This window comes from Taudactylus pleione, unplaced genomic scaffold (genome assembly GCF_031769625.1).
Source record: "Taudactylus pleione unplaced genomic scaffold, aTauple2 ptg002344l, whole genome shotgun sequence".
Classification (NCBI taxonomy): Eukaryota; Metazoa; Chordata; class Amphibia; order Anura; family Myobatrachidae; genus Taudactylus; species Taudactylus pleione.
The window spans coordinates 156,856-176,828 of NW_028286733.1; the positions used below are offsets into that span (position 1 = coordinate 156,856).

The 19,973-nt window shown below is 41.6% G+C and overlaps 1 protein-coding gene across 1 annotated transcript in view; it reads right to left on the minus strand.

Moving 5' to 3' along the window:
* The window catches only part of LOC148431379 (cytochrome P450 2C8-like), a 113,694-nt gene extending 95,012 nt beyond the window's left edge, over positions 1–18,682 (minus strand). Inside the window, exon 1 of the mRNA XM_088466040.1 lies at positions 18,657–18,682. The gene's annotated coding sequence lies outside the window, so the exon portion shown is untranslated. The remainder of the gene's footprint in view (positions 1–18,656) is intronic.
* Between the last annotated feature and the right edge of the window lie 1,291 nt (positions 18,683–19,973).

A 19,973-nucleotide genomic window follows, 5' to 3' on the forward strand; every position in this document is an offset into this window, starting at 1 on the left:
GTTAAGATTCCTACGGGAGTTTAATGGGGTTCGCATTTGGCTCGCTTCGTCTGTAGCCAATCACGAACTTCAATTGTTCACAGATGCATCAGGGGCATTAGGTTTTGGAGCATTTTTTGGCAGGGAATGGTGCGCTGAGGCTTGGCCCAATTCATGGCATCGGGAGGGTATGACACGTAAGTTGCTCCTGTTGGAGCTATTTCCAATTGTGGTAGCGGTGGAGCTCTGGGCTTCAAAGTTTAGCAATCGGAGAATAGTGTTTTGGTGCGATAACTTGGGGGTGGTTCAAGCCACTAACAACCAGAGGTCGGTCTGCCCCCAAGTGCTCAGGCTGCTTAGGCAGTTAGTTTTTGTTTGTCTGTTGAGAAACTCCTGGTGTGGAGAATGGGATAGCAGATGCCTTGTCTCGGTTCCAGAGGGGGAGGTTTAGGTCATTGGCCCCGGCTGCCAGGATTCATGGTTTGCCTTTTCCTGATTTTGTTTGGCAGATCATAAATCCGGCATGGAAGGAATCGCTTTGAGGGCACTCGCGCCAGGTACGTTGAGGTCTTATTCCACAGCGTGGAGTGAATGGCAAGTTTTTCTAGCAAACTCCGAGCCGGGTAAGGAGCTGCAGGTCAGCATGTCTGAGTTTGTGTGGCAGGGGCATGAAAGTGGACATTCAAAAGCTTCGATGTCTGGCGCCTTAGCTGGCATTTCATATTTCTCACAAATGTACGGTTTAAATGATCCTACGAAGTCTTTCATCATTACTAAAGCAATGAGAGGCTGGGCGAAGGAGCGAGCAGCTCCGTCCGATTCCCGTAGGCCAATAGATGTGGGTATGTTGAAGGATTTAGTGTTGGCAGTTTCAGGAGTAGCCAAAGGAAATTTGAAGCAAATTTGTTTAGTTTGGCATTTGTGCTTGCATTTTTTGGCGCATTATGGTTTGGGGAGTTAGTGGAAAAAATAAAGCATAAGTCAACTCAGGGTTGCTTTTGTGTTGTAGTTAAAGAAAGTGCCATATTGTTAAAAATACACAAATCAAAAATGGATCAGATGGGTCGGGGGCGTTGGAATTCTGTCCCCTCGCACCCGGAGCCGGGCATCTGCCCGGTCACTCTAGCTAACAGATATAATAAGCAGCATCCTAAAGGGGGAGCTCAATGGCTTATTCATGAAGATCTTTCCCCCCTATCTAAGTTCCAGTTTGCAAGCGTTTTCAATAGATGCCTGATAGCTTTGGATGTGCCGACTGAAGAGTACGGCACCCATTTGTTTAGGATTGGGGTGGCAACTTGCGCTGCAGCAACAGGTTCTTCCACGGAAGCAATTAAGCACTTGGGTAGATGGAAGTCTTCAGCTTACAAGGGTTATATAAGGGGTGATAAGTTACAGAAGTAGTGTTGCCCCTTGCGAGTTTGTTATTTAGGAAACCCAGTGCCTTATGCTACCCGCCACTAGGGGGGATTGGAGTTCTTTTCACCTTTGCCCTCAAAGAAAGAGGTTTGGTGTTGTTCACCTCCATCTGGGTCGCTTAAACAACTCAATTTTTCCCTTCCCTGTTTTTGTTCCGTTTTCAAGTTTTTGTTCAATGGTCAATTCAAAATTATTAACGTTATGTTATACGGTTCTTTCCATCACAGGTTTTTTGAAGAAAGATTGCCGGGTGTGGATTGTTGGGCATTCTTTTGTTTACTGGGCTAGTAGGCATAATGGGGCCAGCTTAGCCCCTTTTAAGGTTTGTTGGATAGGGTTGAGAGGTTTTAGTTGGAGCGGCCTTTTGGACCAGCTATGGCAGTCAGAGAGCAAGTGGGGGACACCTGTCTGATCATGCACTTGGGTGGTAATGACCTGGGCACGTGTAAAGGAGTTGAAACGATCATTGCTATTAAGTGAGATTTGAAATTTGTAGCAGAACGTTGGCCACTGGTTAAACTTTGTTGGTCTGAGATGATTCCAAGGAGCTTCTGGCGAGGTACACAAGGTGGGGCAGCCCTAGACAGAGTAAGGAGGAAGCTGAATGCTGCAGTGTCTAGGTTTGTGGTTGGCTTAGGTGGGCGTGCTATCAAACACCCTCGTCTTCATTATGAGGAGGCGCATTTAAATAGGCCGGATGGAGTGCACCTCACTGAGGAAGGTTTAGGGTTTTTGCGTCTCTGATATCCTAGCCTCATTGGAATAGTTAGTAAGGACTGGGTTTTTTCTTTTTTATCTTTGGTGGTGTTACGTGGCCATTCTTCTTGTCCACGATGTTGGCGGAAAGCAGTGCTCCTTGGCTGCTCAATTTAGCGCAGCAGAGCTTGGCTAGCATTCCCCCTTTAAGAAAGGCGAGTCGGTTACAACCTTAAGGGAGAACCAGTTCTTCATCCTTGGGAGGGACCAGCACTATGCTAGTTAAGGGGGTTGGTTCTACCCCGGATAGCTTGAGCAGGGGGTGGAGAAAACTCCACCCCATTTTGGTAAAGCGTTCAATTAACTATGAGCTGTGGACCGAGGTAGCACTGCTTTTTCGCCACCAGGACTAATTAACAATTCTAATTTCATATAATAAATTTGGCTGTAACCTCTTTTACCAATTCTATTCAGTTGTCTGTGTCTTATTTATTAGTTAGTTAAAGCTTAAGAGTGTTGTATAAAATAATAAAACTATGGGTGACTTCATGAAAAAATATATATTTATATACTACTCCTAAAATGTTACATTATTTCTTTGTAGTTTTCTCTTGTATAAGTGTCTGTTGTCTAATACACATGGTGGTTCCAACACACACACAGTAACATGCATACATGTGTAACAGATGGGGGTACATCATTTACAATCATAATGGATTATGGGTGGGACGTATGACGCATCGCAGGTGGGATGTAATGCATCCTGCCGCTCTTTGCATGCCGTTGTTGGTAACGCCGGTATGCAAGATGAGCACGGCAAAGGACCACTCTCTCAGAAAGAGCAGCCCTTTGCGATGGAGGGACTTCCGGGTCTATGACCCAGGACTCCCACTGGCGGTTTTCTGCACATGCGCAGAAGGACGCACGTGGTGCAGGGGGTGTGGGGCGGCATCTGATTGGATCCCACTCACAGCACTCTGCAGAGAAAAACCCATAGGCTTCTATGGGTAATGTCATCATGAAGATGGTGTCACCCACCACAACCAAGTCCCGAAGTGCATTGAGAAATATGAGAAATACGGTTGAAACCGCATTTTGCGGGTTTGACCACATTTCTCAGGTTGCTGCATCCTGCTCTATATGTAAAAAAATTTGCAAATGCTAATTATTTTTTCTATAATCCATTCTGTAAACCATAAACAACAATCAGGTATTAGTATAGAAAGTAAATGTCATCATTATTTGTTTTATAATTAGTTACTGTAAATGTTAGTTATAGCACATTGGGGGTAAAGCAGTGTTCCCATCACTAATCAGTTACTGTAAATATTAGTTATAGCATATTGGGGGTAAATGCAGTATTCCCATACCTAATCAGTTACTGTAAATGTTAGTTATATCACATTGGGGGTAAATGCAGTATTCCCATACCTAATCAGTTACTGTAAATATTAGTTATAGCACATTGGGGGTAAATGCAGTATTCCCATACCTAATCAGTTACTGTAAATGTTAGTTATAGCACATTGGGGGTAAATGCAGTATTCCCATACCTAATCAGTTACTGTAAATATTAGTTATAGCACATTGGGGGTAAATGCAGTATTCCCATACCTAATCAGTTACTGTAAATGTTAGCTATATCACATTGGGGGTAAATGCAGTATTCCCATACCTAATCAGTTACTGTAAATGTTAGTTATAGCACATTGAGGGTAAATGCAGTATTCCCATACCTAATCAGTTACTGTAAATATTAGTTATAGCACATTGGGGGTAAATGCAGTATTCCCATACCTAATCAGTTACTGTAAATGTTAGTTATAGCACATTGGGGGTAAATGCAGTATTCCCATACCTGATCAGTTACTGTACATGTTAGTTATAGCACATTGAGGGTAAATGCAGTATTCCCATACCTAATCAGTTACTGTAAATATTAGTTATAGCACATTGGGGGTAAATGCAGTATTCCCATACCTAAGCAGTTACTGTAAATATTAGTTATGTCACATTGGGGGTAAATGCAGTATTCCCATACCTGATCAGTTACTGTACATGTTAGTTATAGCACATTGAGGGTAAATGCAGTATTCCCATACCTAATCAGTTACTGTAAATATTAGTTATAGCACATTGGGGGTAAATGCAGTATTCCCATACCTAAGCAGTTACTGTAAATGTTAGTTATATCACATTGGGGGTAAATGCAGTATTCCCATACCTAATCAGTTACTGTAAATGTTAGTTATAGCACATTGGGGGTAAATGCAGTATTCCCATACCTAATCAGTTACTGTAAATGTTAGTTATATCACATTGGGGGTAAATGCAGTATTCCCATACCTAATCAGTTACTGTACATGTTAGTTATTGCACATTGGGGGTAAATGCAGTGTTCCCATACCTAATCAGTTACTGTACATGTTAGTTATAGCACATTGGGGGTAAATGCAGTATTCCCATACCTAATCAGTTACTGTAAATATTAGTTATTGCACATTGGGGGTAAATGCAGTATTCCCATACTTAATCAGTAACTGTAAATATTAGTTATAGCACATTGGGGGTAAATGCAGTATTCCCATACCTAATCAGTTACTGTAAATGTTAGTTATAGCACATTGGGGGTAAATGCAGTATTCCCATACCTAATCAGTTACTGTAAATGTTAGTTATAGCACATTGGGGGTAAATGCAGTATTCCCATACCTAATCAGTTACTGTAAATGTTAGTTATAGCACATTGAGGGTAAATGCAGTATTCCCATACCTAATCAGTTACTGTACATGTTAGTTATAGCACATTGGGGGTAAATGCAGTATTCCCATCCCTAATCAGTTACTGTACATGTTAGTTATAGCACATTGAGGGTAAATGCAGTATTCCCATACCTAATCAGTTACTGTAAATGTTAGTTATAGCACATTGGGGGTAAATGCAGTATTCCCATCCCTAATCAGTTACTGTAAATGTTAGTTATAGCACATTGGGGGTAAATGCAGTATTCCCATACCTAATCAGTTACTGTAAATGTTAGTTATAGCACATTGGGGGTAAATGCAGTGTTCCCATACCTAATCAGTTACTGTAAATGTTAGTTATAGCACATTGAGGGTAAATGCAGTGTTCCCATACCTAATCAGTTACTGTAAATGTTAGTTATAGCACATTGAGGGTAAATGCAGTATTCTCATACCTAATCAGTTACTGTACATGTTAGTTATTGCACATTGGGGGTAAATGCAGTATTCCCATACCTAATCAGTTACTGTAAATATTAGTTATAGCACATTGGGGGTAAATGCAGTATTCCCATACCTAATCAGTTACTGTAAATATTAGTTATAGCACATTGGGGGTAAATGCAGTATTCCCATCCCTAATCAGTTACTGTAAATGTTAGTTATAGCACATTGGGGGTAAATGCAGTATTCCCATCCCTAATCAGTTACTGTAAATGTTAGTTATATCACATTGGGGGTAAATGCAGTATTCCCATCCCTAATCAGTTACTGTAAATATTAGTTATAGCACATTGGGGGTAAATGCAGTATTCCCATACCTAATCAGTTACTGTAAATATTAGTTATAGCACATTGGGGGTAAATGCAGTATTCCCATCCCTAATCAGTTACTGTAAATGTTAGTTATATCACATTGGGGGTAAATGCAGTATTCCCATCCCTAATCAGTTACTGTAAATGTTAGTTATATCACATTGGGGGTAAATGCAGTATTCCCATACCTAATCAGTTACTGTAAATGTTAGTTATAGCACATTGAGGGTAAATGCAGTATTCTCATACCTATTCAGTTACTGTACATGTTAGTTATTGCACATTGGGGGTAAATGCAGTATTCCCATACCTAATCAGTTACTGTAAATATTAGTTATAGCACATTGGGGGTAAATGCAGTATTCCCATACCTAATCAGTTACTGTAAATATTAGTTATAGCACATTGGGGGTAAATGCAGTATTCCCATCCCTAATCAGTTACTGTAAATGTTAGTTATAGCACATTGGGGGTAAATGCAGTATTCCCATCCCTAATCAGTTACTGTAAATGTTAGTTATATCACATTGGGGGTAAATGCAGTATTCCCATCCCTAATCAGTTACTGTAAATATTAGTTATAGCACATTGGGGGTAAATGCAGTATTCCCATACCTAATCAGTTACTGTAAATATTAGTTATAGCACATTGGGGGTAAATGCAGTATTCCCATCCCTAATCAGTTACTGTAAATGTTAGTTATATCACATTGGGGGTAAATGCAGTATTCCCATCCCTAATCAGTTACTGTAAATGTTAGTTATATCACATTGGGGGTAAATGCAGTATTCCCATACCTAATCAGTTACTGTAAATATTAGTTATAGCACATTTGGGGTAAATGCAGTATTCCCATACCTAATCAGTTACTGTAAATATTAGTTATAGCACATTGGGGCTAAATGCAGTGTTCCCATCCCTAATCAGTTACTGTAAATGTTAGTTATATCACATTGGGGGTAAATGCAGTATTCCCATCCCTAATCAGTTACTGTAAATGTTAGTTATATCACATTGGGGGTAAATGCAGTATTCCCATCCCTAATCAGTTACTGTAAATGTTAGTTATAGCACGTTTGGGGTAAATGCAGTATTCCCATCACTAATCAGTTACTGTAAATGTTAGTTATTGCACATTGGGGTAAATGCAGTATTCCCATCACTAATCAGTTACTGTAAATGTTAGTTATTGCACATTGGGGGTAAATGCAGTGTTCCCATACCTAATCAGTTACTGTAAATGTTAGTTATATCACATTGGGGGTAAATGCAGTGTTCCCATACCTAATCAGTTACTGTAAATGTTAGTTATAGCACATTTGGGGTAAATGCAGTATTCCCATACCTAAACAGTTACTGTAAATGTTAGTTATAGCACATTTGGGGTAAATGCAGTATTCCCATACCTAATCAGTTACTGTAAATGTTAGTTATATCACATTGGGGGTAAATGCAGTATTCCCATACCTAATCAGTTACTGTAAATGTTAGTTATTGCACATTGGGCGTAAATGCAGTATTCCCATCCCTAATCAGTTACTGTAAATGTTATTTATAGCACATCGGGGGTAAATGCAGTATTCCCATACCTAATCAGTTACTGTAAATGTTAGTTATTGCACATTGGGGGTAAATGCAGTATTCCCATACCTAATCAGTTACTGTAAATGTTAGTTATATCACATTGGGGGTAAATGCAGTATTCCCATCCCTAATCAGTTACTGTAAATGTTAGTTATAGCATAATGGGGGTAAATGCAGTATTCCCATACCTAATCAGTTACTGTAAATGTTAGTTATAGCACATTGAGGGTAAATGCAGTGTTCCCATACCTAATCAGTTACTGTAAATGTTAGTTATAGCACATTGAGGGTAAATGCAGTATTCTCATACCTAATCAGTTACTGTACATGTTAGTTATTGCACATTGGGGGTAAATGCAGTATTCCCATACCTAATCAGTTACTGTAAATATTAGTTATAGCACATTGGGGGTAAATGCAGTATTCCCATACCTAATCAGTTACTGTAAATATTAGTTATAGCACATTGGGGGTAAATGCAGTATTCCCATCCCTAATCAGTTACTGTAAATGTTAGTTATAGCACATTGGGGGTAAATGCAGTATTCCCATCCCTAATCAGTTACTGTAAATGTTAGTTATATCACATTGGGGGTAAATGCAGTATTCCCATCCCTAATCAGTTACTGTAAATATTAGTTATAGCACATTGGGGGTAAATGCAGTATTCCCATACCTAATCAGTTACTGTAAATATTAGTTATAGCACATTGGGGGTAAATGCAGTATTCCCATCCCTAATCAGTTACTGTAAATGTTAGTTATATCACATTGGGGGTAAATGCAGTATTCCCATCCCTAATCAGTTACTGTAAATGTTAGTTATATCACATTGGGGGTAAATGCAGTATTCCCATACCTAATCAGTTACTGTAAATGTTAGTTATAGCACATTGAGGGTAAATGCAGTATTCTCATACCTATTCAGTTACTGTACATGTTAGTTATTGCACATTGGGGGTAAATGCAGTATTCCCATACCTAATCAGTTACTGTAAATATTAGTTATAGCACATTGGGGGTAAATGCAGTATTCCCATACCTAATCAGTTACTGTAAATATTAGTTATAGCACATTGGGGGTAAATGCAGTATTCCCATCCCTAATCAGTTACTGTAAATGTTAGTTATAGCACATTGGGGGTAAATGCAGTATTCCCATCCCTAATCAGTTACTGTAAATGTTAGTTATATCACATTGGGGGTAAATGCAGTATTCCCATCCCTAATCAGTTACTGTAAATATTAGTTATAGCACATTGGGGGTAAATGCAGTATTCCCATACCTAATCAGTTACTGTAAATATTAGTTATAGCACATTGGGGGTAAATGCAGTATTCCCATCCCTAATCAGTTACTGTAAATGTTAGTTATATCACATTGGGGGTAAATGCAGTATTCCCATCCCTAATCAGTTACTGTAAATGTTAGTTATATCACATTGGGGGTAAATGCAGTATTCCCATACCTAATCAGTTACTGTAAATATTAGTTATAGCACATTGGGGGTAAATGCAGTATTCCCATACCTAATCAGTTACTGTAAATATTAGTTATAGCACATTGGGGCTAAATGCAGTGTTCCCATCCCTAATCAGTTACTGTAAATGTTAGTTATATCACATTGGGGGTAAATGCAGTATTCCCATCCCTAATCAGTTACTGTAAATGTTAGTTATATCACATTGGGGGTAAATGCAGTATTCCCATCCCTAATCAGTTACTGTAAATGTTAGTTATAGCACGTTTGGGGTAAATGCAGTATTCCCATCACTAATCAGTTACTGTAAATGTTAGTTATTGCACATTGGGGTAAATGCAGTATTCCCATCACTAATCAGTTACTGTAAATGTTAGTTATTGCACATTGGGGGTAAATGCAGTGTTCCCATACCTAATCAGTTACTGTAAATGTTAGTTATATCACATTGGGGGTAAATGCAGTGTTCCCATACCTAATCAGTTACTGTAAATGTTAGTTATAGCACATTTGGGGTAAATGCAGTATTCCCATACCTAAACAGTTACTGTAAATGTTAGTTATAGCACATTTGGGGTAAATGCAGTATTCCCATACCTAATCAGTTACTGTAAATGTTAGTTATATCACATTGGGGGTAAATGCAGTATTCCCATACCTAATCAGTTACTGTAAATGTTAGTTATTGCACATTGGGCGTAAATGCAGTATTCCCATCCCTAATCAGTTACTGTAAATGTTATTTATAGCACATCGGGGGTAAATGCAGTATTCCCATACCTAATCAGTTACTGTAAATGTTAGTTATTGCACATTGGGGGTAAATGCAGTATTCCCATACCTAATCAGTTACTGTAAATGTTAGTTATATCACATTGGGGGTAAATGCAGTATTCCCATACCTAATCAGTTACTGTAAATGTTAGTTATAGCATAATGGGGGTAAATGCAGTATTCCCATACCTAATCAGTTACTGTAAATGTTAGTTATAGCACATTGAGGGTAAATGCAGTATTCCCATACCTAATCAGTTACTGTAAATGTTAGTTATAGCACATTGGGGGTAAATGCAGTATTCCCATACCTAATCAGTTACTGTAAATATTAGTTATAGCACATTGGGGGTAAATGCAGTATTCCCTTACCTAATCAGTTACTGTAAATATTAGTTATAGCACATTGGGGGTAAATGCAGTATTCCCATACCTAATCAGTTACTGTAAATGTTAGTTATAGCACATTGGGGGTAAATGCAGTATTCCCATACCTAATCAGTTACTGTAAATGTTAGTTCATTATATCACATTGGGGGTAAATGCAGTATTCCCATACCTAATCAGTTACTGTAAATGTTAGCTATAGCACATTGGGGGTAAATGCAGTATTCCCATACCTGATCAGTTACTGTAAATGTTAGTTATAGCACATTGGGGGTAAATGCAGTATTCCCATACCTAATCAGTTACTGTAAATGTTAGTTATAGCTAGGGGTGAGCGGGTTCGGATTTCTGAAATCCGAACCCCCCCGAGCCCCCCCGATCCGAGTCCGATCCGAGTCAGGCTCGACTTTTCCCGCCTGACTCGGATCTGACATCGAGGCAAAACGTCATCATCCCGCCTTCCGAGTCTCGCGGGTTTTGGATCCTATATAAGGTACCCGCGTCGGCGCCATTTTCTCACTCGGCTGTGGACAGTGAAGAGGGAGGGTGGGAGTTAGTGCTGTGTAGTGTAGTGTAGTGTAGTGCTGCTGTTGTCCACTACTTCAAAGTCCATAGGGGCTGGCTGTGTTGTGCTGTGCTGCTGTTGTTAATAGGGGCTGTGTCCACTACTTCAAAGTCCATAGGGGCTGGCTGGACTGTGTTGTGCAGTCAGTTCCAAAGTCCTGTGCAGTGTCCCAGTCCTAAAGGGGTGCTGTAGTGTTGTCCAGGGGGTGCTCTGTCCATCAGGGGTGCTCCCCCCAAGTGCTAAAAAAATAATATATTTTCTGTGTTTGTGAATTGTGTGCGCAGTAGCCGCACGTGCATCAACAAAGTAGTGCCAAGCGTGCGCCTGTGTCATAAGTAAAGGGCCGGCTGGCTTGACCGTTAAGGGTGCTGTAACCCCCGAAAGTACACTCCAGTCCAAACCAAAAAAAAAATTATTTTCTGTGTTTGTGAATTGTGTGCGCAGTAGCCGCACGTGCATCAACAAAGTAGTGCCAAGCGTGCGCCTGTGTCATAAGTAAAGGGCCGGCTGGCTTGACCGTTAAGGGTGCTGTAACCCCCGAAAGTACACTCCAGTCCAAACCTAAAAAAAAATTATTTTCTGTGTTTGTGAATTGTGTGCGCAGTAGCCGCACGTGCATCAACAAAGTAGTGCCAAGCGTGCGCCTGTGTCATAAGTAAAGGGCCGGCTGGCTTGACCGTTAAAGGGTGCTGTAACCCCCGAAAGTACACTCCAGTCCAAACCAAAAAAAAATTATTTTCTGTGTTTGTGAATTGTGTGCGCAGTAGCCGCACGTGCATCAACAAAGTAGTGCCAAGCGTGCGCCTGTGTCATAAGTAAAGGGCCGGCTGGCTTGACCGTTAAAGGGTGCTGTAACCCCCAAAGTACACTCCAGTCCAAACCAAAAAAAAATTATTTTCTGTGTTTGTGAATTGTGTGCGCAGTAGCCGCACGTGCATCAACAAAGTAGTGCCAAGAGTGCGCCTGTGTCATAAGTAAAGGGCCGGCTGGCTTGACCGTTAAAGGGTGCTGTAACCCACAAAGTACACTCCAGTCCGAACCAAAAAAAAAATTATTTTCTGTGTTTAGCCGCACGTATATATCAAATCGATATAACATAAATGGAGGACCAAACTTTCTCCGATAAAAATAAAATAGAGAAAGATCAAGAACCACTTCCTCCTAGTGCTGAAGCTGCTGCCACTAGTCATGACATAGACGATAACATGCCATCAACGTCGTCTGCCAAGGCCGATGCCCAATGTCATAGTAGAGGGCACATACAATCCCAAATGGCAAAGTTCAGGAAAATGACCTTGAAAAAGACATTTAAATCAGCTGAAGAGAAACGTAAACTTGCCAATATGCCATTTACGACACGGAGTGGCAAGGAACGGCTAAGGTCGATCCCTAGTATGTTCATGACTAGTGGTTCAGCTTCACATGACGATGGAAGCACTCCTCCCACTAAAAAAATCAAAAGAGTTAAGCTGGCAAAAGCACAGCGAAGAACTGTGCTTTCTAAGAAGATATCACAAATCCCCAAAGAGAGTCCAAGTGTGGTGGTGGTTGCGATGCCTGACCTTCCCAGCACTGGACGGGAAGAGGTGGCTCTTTCCACCATTTGCACGCCCCCTGCAAGTGCTGAAAGGAGCACCCACAGTCCACTTGCTGATATGCAAATTGAAGATGTCACTGTTGAAGTACAACAGGATGAGGATACTGGTGTAGCTGGCGCTGAGGAGGAAGTTGGCGAGGAGGATTCTGATGGTGATGTGGTTTGTTTAAATCAGGCTCCGGGGGAGACAGTTGTTGTCCGTGGGATGAAAAAGCCCATCACGGTCATGCCTGGGCAGAAGACCAAACATTCCACCTCTTTGGTCTGGCAATATTTCTATCCAAATCCGGACAACAACTGTCTTGCCATATGTACCATATGTAAAGGTGAAATAAGTAGGGGTAGGGACGTCAACCACCTAGGAACATCCTCCCTTATACGGCACCTGCAGCGCGTTCATAAAAAGTTACTGTCAAGTTCAGAAACTTTGGCTCAGACCGTAAGCAGTCCAGGGACACCTAAATCCCGTTGTCCTGTTGTATCCAAGCGCCTGCAAACCACACCGTCAACTCCCTCCTCGTCAATTTCCTCCTTAGTCAGGATCGGAAGTAGTCCTGCAGGCCATATCACTGGCATGACTGACTCTCCTATCCGGGATTCCTCCGGAGGATCCTGCATTGCTACGCCTACTGCTGCCGCTGCTGCTGTTGCTGCTGCTGCTGGGAGTCGTTCATCATCCCAGAGAGGAAGTAGGAACACCACTACTTTTACTAAACAATTGACCCTCCAACAGTCCTTAGCGAGGAGGATGAAGTACGACAGCAGTCATCCTGAAGCAAAACGTATAACTGAGGCCTTGACTGCTATGTTGGTGTTAGACGTGCGTCCGGTATCCGCCATTAGTGCAGTGGGATTTAGACAATTGATGGAGGTAGTGTGTCCCCGGTTCCAAATCCCGTCTAGATTCCACTTCACTAGGCAGGCGATACCGAGACTGTACAGAAACGTCAGAAAAAGTGTCCTCAGTGTCCTGAAAAATGCCGTTGTACACAATGTCCACTTAACCACGGACATGTGGACAAGTGGAACAGGGCAGACTAAGGACTATATGACTGTGACAGCCCACTGGGTAGATGTATCACCTTACGCAGCAACAGCAGCAGCGTCACCAGTAGCAGCATCTCAGAAACGCCAGCTCGTTACAAGGCAGGCTACGCTGTGTATCACCGGTTTCAGTAAGAGGCACACCGCCGACAACCTCTTAGAGAAACTGAGGGAAATCATCGCCCAGTGGCTTACCCCACTTAGACTCTCCTGGGGATTTGTGATATCTGACAACGCCACCAATATTGTGCGGGCATTACATCTGGGCAAATTCCAGCACGTCCCATGTTTTGCTCACACAATAAACTTGGTGGTGCAGAATTTTCTGAAAAGCGACAGGGGCGTGCAGGAGACGCTTTGGGTGGCCCGAAAAATTTCTGGCCACTTTCGCCATTCAGCGACTGCGTGCCGAAGACTGGAGCGCCAGCAAACACTCTTGAACCTGCCCCGCCATCACCTGAAGCAAGAGGTTGTGACGCGGTGGAACTCAACCCTCTATATGCTTCAGAGGATGGAGGAGCAGCAAAAGGCCATACAAGCCTATACATCCACCTATGACATAGGCAAAGGAGGGGGTATGCACCTGACTCAAGCGCAGTGGAGAATGATTTCCGTGTTGTGCAAGGTTCTTCAGCCCTTCGAACTTGCCACACGTGAAGTCAGTTCAGACACTGCCAGCTTGAGTCAGGTCATTCCCCTCATCAGGCTTTTGCAGAAGCAGCTGGAGAAAGTGAAGGAGGAGCTAAGACGGAGCGATTCCGCTCGGCATGTGGGACTTGTGGATGAAGCCCTTCATTCGCTTTGCCAGGATTCCAGGGTGGTCAATCTGTTGAAATCAGACCACTACATTTTGGCCACCGTGCTCGATCCTAGGTTTAAAGCCTATGTGGTGTCTCTCTTTCCGGCCGACACAAGCCTGCAGAGGTGCAAAGACCTGCTGGTGAACACACTGTCAGCTGAAGCGGAACGTGACACGTCAACGGCTCCTTCTTCATTTTCTCCCGCAACTGGGGCTGCCAGGAAAAAACTTAGGTATCCTAAGCAACCCGCTGGCGGTGATGCAGGGCAGGCAGGACCAAGTTTGGACATCTGGTCCGGACTGAAGGACCTGGCAACAATTTCTGACATGTCTACTGTCACTGCATATGATACTGTCACCATTGACAGAATGGTGGAGGATTACATCGGTGACAGCATCCAAGTAGGCATGTCAGACAGTCCATACCTGTACTGGCAGGAAAAAGAGGCAATTTGGAGGCCCCTGTACAAACTGGCTCTATTTTACCTGAGTTGCCCCCCCTCCAGTGTGTACTCCGAAAGAGTGTTTAGTGCAGCCGGGAACCTTGTCAGCGAAAGGCGTAGGAGGTTGCTTCCACAGAATGTGGAGAAGATGATGTTCATCAAAATGAATTATCAGCTCTTCCAGGGAGACCAGCCTCCAGAAGGTACAGAGGGACCTGTGGTGGTGGATTCAAGTGGGGACGAGTTAATACTTTGTGAGGATGAGGATGTACACACTGAAGAGGGTGAGGAATCGGTGGATGAGGAGGATGAGGATGACATCTTGCCTCCGTAGAGCCAGTTTGTGCAGGGACACATTAATTGCCAGCTTGTTTTGTGGGGGCCCAAACGAACCAATCATTTCAGCCACAGTTGTGTGGCAGACCCTGGCGCTGAAATGATTGATTTGTTAAAGTGTGCATGTCCTGTTTATACAACATAAGGGTGGGTGGGAGGGCCCAAGGACAATTCCATCTTGCACCTCTTTTTTTCTTTGCATTATGTACAGTTTGGGGCCTAGTTTTTCTAACTGCCATCCTGCCTGCCACTGCAGTGTCACTCCTAGATGGGTCACGTGTTTGTGCCGCCCACTCGTGTCGCTTAGCATAGTCATCCAGCTACCTCGGTGCAACCTTTTGGACATAAAAACACTATTGTGAGGTGTGAGGTGTTCAGAATAGACTGGAAATGAGTGGAAATTAAGGTTATTGAGGTTAATAATAGCATAGGAGCAGAAAAACCTACAAATTCTGTGATTTTAGCTGTTTTTATGCTTTTTTTCAAAAAAATACAGATCCAAAACACAAAACCCAGAACCCAAAACACGGAAGGGTGGTTTTGGCAAAACCAATCCAGATCCAAAACACGAAGAAAGATCCAGATCCAAAACCAAAACACAAAACACGAAAAGTGGCCGATGCACACCCCTAGTTATAGCACATTGAGGGTAAATGCAGTATTCCCATACCTAATCAGTTACTGTAAATATTAGTTATAGCACATTGGGGGTAAATGCAGTATTCCCATACCTGATCAGTTACTGTAAATGTTAGTTATAGCACATTGAGGGTAAATGCAGTATTCCCATACCTAATCAGTTACTGTAAATGTTAGTTATAGCACATTGGGGGTAAATGCAGTATTCCCATACCTAATCAGTTACTGTAAATGTTAGTTATAGCACATTGAGGGTAAATGCAGTATTCCCATACCTAATCAGTTACTGTAAATATTAGTTATTGCACATTGGGGGTAAATGCAGTGTTCCCATACCTAATCAGTTACTGTAAATGTTAGTTATATCACATTGGGGGTAAATGCAGTATTCCCATACCTAATCAGTTACTGTAAATGTTAGTTATAGCACATTGAGGGTAAATGCAGTGTTCCCATACCTAATCAGTTACTGTAAATATTAGTTATTGCACATTGGGGGTAAATGCAGTATTCCCATACCTGATCAGTTACTGTAAATATTAGTTATAGCACATTGGGGGTAAATGCAGTATTCCCATACCTAATCAGTTACTGTAAATATTAGTTATTGCACATTGGGGGTAAATGCAGTATTCCCATACCTAATCAGTTACTGTAAATGTTAGTTATATCACATTGGGGGTAAATGCAGTATTCCCATACCTAATCAGTTACTGTAAATGTTAGTTATAGCACATTGAGGGTAAATGCAGTATTCCCATACCTAATCAGTTACTGTAAATATTAGTTATAGCACATTGAGGGTAAATGCAGTATTCCCATACCTAATCAGTTACTGTAAATGTTAGTTATAGCACATTGAGGGTAAATGCAGTGTTCCCATACCTAATCAGTTACTGTAAATATTAGTTATTGCACATTGGGGGTAAATGCAGTATTCCCATACCTAATCAGTTACTGTAAATATTAGTTATTGCACATTGGGGGTAAATGCAGTATTCCCATACCTAATCAGTTACTGTAAATGTTAGTTATATCACATTGGGGGTAAATGCAGTATTCCCATACCTAATCAGTTACTGTAAATATTAGTTATTGAACATTGGGGGTAAATGCAGTATTCCCATCCCTAATCAGTTACTGTAAATGTTAGTTATAGCATATTGGGGGTAAATGCAGTATTCCCATACCTAATCAGTTACTGTAAATGTTAGTTATAGCACATTGGGGGTAAATGCAGTATTCCCATACCTAATCAGTTACTGTAAATGTTAGTTATAGCACATTGGGGGTAAATGCAGTATTCCCATACCTTATCAGTTACTGTAAATGTTAGTTATAGCACATTGGGGGTAAATGCAGTATTCCCATACCTAATCAGTTACTGTAAATGTTAGTTATATCACATTGAGGGTAAATGCAGTATTCCCATACCTAATCAGTTACTGTAAATATTAGTTATAGCATATTGGGGGTAAATGCAGTATTCCCATACCTAATCAGTTACTGTAAATATTAGTTATAGCACATTGGGGGTAAATGCAGTATTCCCATACCTAATCAGTTACTGTACATGTTAGTTATTGCACATTGGGGGTAAATGCAGTGTTCCCATACCTAATCAGTTACTGTACATGTTAGTTATAGCACATTGGGGGTAAATGCAGTATTCCCATACCTAATCAGTTACTGTAAATATTAGTTATTGCACATTGGGGATAAATGCAGTATTCCCATACCTAATCAGTTACTGTAAATATTAGTTATAGCATATTGGGGGTAAATGCAGTATTCCCATACCTAATCAGTTACTGTAAATGTTAGTTATAGCACATTGGGGGTAAATGCAGTATTCCCATACCTAATCAGTTACTGTAAATATTAGTTATAGCACATTGGGGGTAAATGCAGTATTCCCATACCTAATCAGTTACTGTAAATGTTAGTTATATCACATTGAGGGTAAATGCAGTATTCCCATCCCTAATCAGTTACTGTAAATGTTAGTTATAGCATATTGGGGGTAAATGCAGTATTCCCATACCTAATCAGTTACTGTAAATGTTAGTTATAGCACATTGGGGGTAAATGCAGTATTCCCATACCTAATCAGTTACTGTAAATGTTAGTTATAGCACATTGGGGGTAAATGCAGTATTCCCATACCTAATCAGTTACTGTAAATGTTAGTTATAGCACATTGAGGGTAAATGCAGTATTCCCATACCTAATCAGTTACTGTAAATGTTAGTTATATCACATTTGGGGTAAATGCAGTATTCCCATACCTAATCAGTTACTGTAAATGTTAGTTATAGCACATTGGGGGTAAATTCAGTATTCCCATACCTAATCAGTTACTGTAAATGTTAGTTATTGTTCATTGGGGGTAAATGCAGTATTCCCATACCTAATCAGTTACTGTAAATGTTAGTTATATCACATTTGGGGTAAATGCAGTATTCCCATACCTAATCAGTTACTGTAAATGTTAGTTATAGCACATTGGGGGTAAATTCAGTATTCCCATACCTAATCAGTTACTGTAAATGTTAGTTATTGTTCATTGGGGGTAAATGCAGTATTCCCATACCTAATCAGTTACTGTACATGTTAGTTATAGCACATTGGGGGTAAATGCAGTATTCCCATACCTGATCAGTTACTGTAAATGTTAGTTATTGTTCATTGGGGGTAAATGCAGTATTCCCATACCTGATCAGTTACTGTAAATGTTAGTTATAGCACATTGGGGGTAAATGCAGTATTCCCATACCTGATCAGTTACTGTAAATGTTAGTTATTGTTCATTGGGGGTAAATGCAGTATTCCCATACCTGATCAGTTACTGTAAATATTAGTTATAGCACATTGGGGGTAAATGCAGTATTCCCATACCTAATCAGTTACTGTAAATGTTAGTTATAGCACACTGGGGGTAAATGTTGGGGGTAAATGCATTATTCCCATATACAGGGTGTAGAAGCCGCCAGACACTGTGCCTGGTTATCTCCCGTGTGTCAGACTTCCTGCAAATCCCTACTGAGTTCTCTAATAATTCTTTATGCATTACCAGATATTTATTTATCTAGTACCTACATTTTACTCAGCGCTGTACAGGGAACGTTACATGATTTATCAATGGAGCTTACAATCTCTATTCCCTAATACACACACAAACATGCACACATTAGGGTTATATTGATGTGAAGTCAATTAACCCACCAGTTTGATTCTGATCTGCGTGAGGAAACTAAGCACCAGAGGAAAAGCATGCGTACACGGGGAGAACATACAAACCCCACACATAAATATATGATAATTCCCTGTAGAACAGATTATATCACTGACCTTTATATCCGACTGCTTGGTCCTGTAGCTATTCTCCCATACACTCAGGCGTTCTTGCTCCTTCAGCCAATGTCCCTCCTGTTTATAAACTAGGAGCAAACTCAGATACTTTGTCTCCCTGTATGGATTTCAGGTGAAAGGTTCTCTGCTCCCTGTAAATGACTTTATGCTCTGTATAGTCCCAGAGTACACAGACATAAAACGTTTATTGCTCTGAGGTAAGAGGCAGACATAACACAGGAGCTCCTGCCTGTGCACAGAGAGTGGATTCAGATTGTGGAGGTTGTACTTAGAGACAGAATACTGGTTGGATTCCTTACGGGTCAGGGAAGCTTTGTATAAAGTGATATATAATACGCAGAGCATTCATGCGCTCCAGCACGAGTTGCTCCTAAACTAGATATAAAAAGTATTTTACAATTTATGCTGATACATAGCACATATAACTATTTTTACATCCACCACAACCATATACAAATATGAGATTATGAAATCTGCACTTGGGCCAGCAGCACCCAGACTGGGGGCGTGGATGTATCTGTAATGGGGGGCAGCTCAAGGGGTGGGCTGACAGTACCATCACCCCAGAATGTTGTAGCCTGGGGGCGCAGCTACAGTCATCATCGACCCGCACACTGCAGGTAGGGTTGAAGTTCCTGCTGGGCGCTGCCCAGTTGCTATTTGCCAGGCCGCGGCCTCCTCTGATCCAGGTTGCGGCATTTACACTGTGCAGTGCTGTGTGATGTACATCGTAATGTCATCACTCTTGCCAACAAGGAGGAAGAGGAGGGTGAAGAGGAGCATGCAGTGTGTCAAAGAAGAAGGTAAATTGGAGAGGGCCGGGGAGGCCGTTGGTTCTTGTGGTGACACAGGGTGCAGGAGACTGGAAAAATGTGGGGAGGAGGCTGGAAACACAGAAGGCTGGAGTGTCATGGGGCAAGAGGCTGGAATGATAGGGGATGGGAGGTTGAAGAGACGGGCAGAAGGTTTGAGAAACTTGGGGCAGGAGGCTGGAAAAACAGAAGACTGGAGTGACACAGGGTAGGAGATTGGAGAAACACAGAAGGGGAGCGGCTGGGGAGACATGGGGCTGGAGGGGACACGAGTCTGGTTAAACCCCTGTTGATAACATTGGTTATATTCCTACACACAAATGAGCATCTTCTGGACCATGTGATCTCCTACATGAATAGTGAGTACTGACTGAAGGCACATCTGCCCAGGGAGGATCCATTTCTTTAGAGGTTCTCTGTTGCAGCAGATATTTGCCCACTCTCCCAAAATGGCCGGGATACTCCTGAAAATCATTCGACACTC